The sequence below is a fragment of the Orycteropus afer genome, unplaced genomic scaffold (assembly GCF_000298275.1).
Source record: "Orycteropus afer afer isolate SDZICR_OR568_19922 unplaced genomic scaffold, OryAfe1.0 scaffold00844, whole genome shotgun sequence".
Classification (NCBI taxonomy): Eukaryota; Metazoa; Chordata; class Mammalia; order Tubulidentata; family Orycteropodidae; genus Orycteropus; species Orycteropus afer.
In genome coordinates, this window is record NW_006922431.1 from 553772 (window position 1) to 557294 (window position 3523).

At 37.0% G+C, this 3523-nt stretch overlaps 1 pseudogene; it reads right to left on the reverse strand.

The window, feature by feature from the left end:
• Nucleotides 1-1277: 1277 nt before the first annotated feature.
• On the reverse strand, nucleotides 1278-2202 carry LOC103212079 (annotated as a pseudogene).
• Nucleotides 2203-3523: the final 1321 nt, after the last annotated feature.

Consider the following 3523-nt stretch of genomic DNA (forward strand, 5'->3'; position numbering starts at 1 on the left):
TTTCTATATAGTTCTGAGAGTCATCTCTGGAGACCCAGTCTGCACTTCAAGGTTTCTCAGTCCTTTTGCAAGCACTAAATTCCCTATATTAAATCATATTATCTTTAAAAATTAGAATAGTTTCAGCAATCTTCCACAGAACAGACTGTTTCACCAAAGAACTATCATTTTAAAACCAAAAAAACACTGCCATCAAATCCATTCTGACTCATAGTGACAGATTAGAACTGCCTCATAGGGTTTCCAAGGCTACAAATCTTTAGATTTCCAAGGCTGCATCATCTTTCTCCCATGGAGTGGCTGGTGGCTTAGAATGCCCATCTTTTGATTAGCATTCAAAGACCTTAACCCTTATACCACCAGAGCTCCTTTCATTATGCTCAGGGTGAAATAGACTGTGGATCATATCAAACGTACATCTAGAATTCATAAAAGTGTGGTAGTAGTAATCATGAAGTTCTGGGAGAAAAAAAAATTGCTCATGATTTTGTGCCATGAGAAGACCCAGCAACTTTTTCCCCCACTCTTCCTAATTATGAAAAATATAGCAGTTTAATTTCTTTTAAAATAGACTTGTAAGAATAATGTTTGCCTCTTAATCATATTTATCAACTCATTGATCCTTGCACAGAATCTTCAGAATATGACCCTAAGTTACTTATGAAGCCACAAGAGATGAATTGCTTAAAGCCTCTGGCTTCTTTTTGCAAATACAATAGAATTCAAACTCTTAATATTCAGTTAGTAGACAATACACGTTTTGAACACTAATAGTATCTCCAGCTTTAATAATTTCACAGTTACTATACTTCAGTCAAATTAGACTTCGTTATGTTCCTCAGATATATCAAGTCCATTACCATCTTCGCTTTTGCATTATCTATTCCCTCTGCCTAGAACGTTCTGCCTCTAGAGCATTCAGCCAGACATCATAATGCCACTTCCTCAAGAAGCCTTGCTTAGTGACTAAACCACAGTCACAGATTACCTCCAAACCACAGTCACTGTCTATCATTTTGCTTTTCTTTTTTTTTGTTTCTTCAGAATGACATTTCTTCCTGAAATCATATTTTTGTTATTTACTATCTTAAAGTCTGTCTATTCCAACTAGATGGTCCTTTCAAGAGAGGATTGACTTTATCTGTCTCACGAATGATTCTTTCTCCAGTTCCTAGAATTCTTATGACAAATAAGAAGTACTCAAAACGCATTTTTGAAGTAAATAAATTAATTTCAGATGAATACCCCAATTCTTCCTTACCCATTTGATTTCCCCTTCATCTGGTTATGTGTTGACGAAATAATTTTCTCATGGAAGCTTTCACTTCCTGATTGCGAAGGGCATAAAGTACAGGACTCAACAAAGGAAAAATCACTGTGTGAAAGAGAGAAACCACTTTGTCAGCTGAGAAAGTTATAAAAGGGCGAGTATAGATGAAAATAGCAGGTCCGAACATGAGAAACACGATAATAATGTGAGTGATGCATGTGGACACAGCCTTGTTCTTCCCTTGAGAAGCATGTCCCCTTATAACAGAGGATGACAGCATAGGAAGCTAGAAGACCCAGGAAACACATGAGGGGGAGCAAGCCATTGCTGGAGACGATCAGGAGCTCCACAACAAAAGTGTCTGTGCAGGCCAGCTTGATGATCTGTGGGGCATCACAGAAGAAGCTATCTAGCTGGTTTGGGCCACAGAACGGCAAGTGAAGGATCAGTGCTACTTGTACAAAGGAATGAGCAAAGCCTCCAATACACAGAGCCAGCAATAATGCATAGCAAACTCTAGGCTTCATGATAGTTGAATAGTGTAAAGGCCGATATATGGTAATATAGCGGTCTAATGCCATAAAAACAAGAATGAACATTTCCCCTACTCCAAGAAAGTGCAAGAAAAAGAGTTGAGTGATGCAGCCTCTGTAGGAGATCACCTTCTTCTCAGAAAAGAAGTCTCTCAGCATCCTGGGAGCCACAATGAAGGAGTAGGATACATCTAGGAAGGCTAAATTTCCCAGAAAGAAGTACAGAGGGGCTGAGAGAGTAGGGTCTGATGTGATGGTGAGGATGATGAGGAAATTCCCAGGGAGGATGATGAAGCAGAATACTAAAACTAGCAAGAAGACCAGGAGCTGAATATCTCAAGACTGGGTAAGACCAAGGAGGACAAATTCTGTCATCACTGTGCTGTTTCTCATCTTCATCTCGTTGGCCCATAGTACATCAAGAGGCAGAGGGTTTATTTTCATCTCATTCATCTTTACCATAGTTCCTCTCCAGTTAAAACATTTAACATCTGTGACTTAAGCTAAAAATAACACATGTCTTAACCTTCTTCAATATTCTGAGTAAACCCATTTATCCTTTATTCCTTCAGATTAAAGGAAAAAGCACTGTTCTCAGGGCCACACTCTTATTCCTATTCAACCAGGTACTTCTATAGAACTGCTCTCCACTTTAGGAGTCTAGGTTTCTACACCTTGGATTACTACCTTCTTGTGTCATTTGAAACATTTCCTGATTGAGATACAGTAGTAAGTTGCAAGTTCTTTAATGTTTTGGAGAAGTATTATGCTTGATGATTAACTATTTTTTAGGAATATACCCATTTCTCAGTCACATAACCCAAAATCTTTCTAGCTATTTCCTTCCTTTAGTTTCTGTGGAATTCCTCTTTCCTGGGTATTAACTCTCTTCTTGCTCTCTGTATTTTCTTACTCATTTGTCTTACTGCCTTCTCTCTAGTCAGACATTCTTGTGTAGTCTGACCCCAAACTGATTGCCAGGATCCCAAATAATATCCCTGCATTCCACCTAACTTAGAAGTACTCCGTTAGTTGTATCCCTGCTTGAATACCACTTTTGTGGCTACTCCGTAGCCTGTCTCTGCAGTTTATTTAACACTTACTCATTCTCAAATACTTGTACTTCCACAACACTTCTTTCTCTGATGCCAGTGTCACACCAAAAAGAAAGTCAACATATAATCTGCTAAAATACAAAATTGAATCATACAAAAAAAATTATCCATACTCACAGAATCATTGAATAAAATTGATAGATGTAGTTATGAAGTTCCTGCAGTTTAATCCCTTTATTTCAAAGACAAGAAAACTAAGGCTACTGTTATTATGTTACTTAAATTTAGAATGAGTTTTATTTTTTTGCTCTGATTTTCAAGTGGTATAAGAATGCATTTATATACCACTGAATTTAAACCGATAAATTATTAATCACTGTTTTAAATAAATGGATGTTCTCTTTTTTGTGTACTTCAAAAAGTAGAAATAATATAGTCAAAAAGAGCTCCTCTCCTGGGTTTAGAATTAGAAGTCATACCCTGTCTAAATAAAAAGAAGAGTAGTCATTGTGGAGAATATCCACAATTTGGAGTCATTCTGTCAATCTGTTTAATGGGATATGCTCATTACACGACATGAACATGATGATCCATTGAAGTGTAAAAATAAATAATACTGAAGATGTGTGTGTGTGTGTGTACTATTTATATGCATGCATGTAATT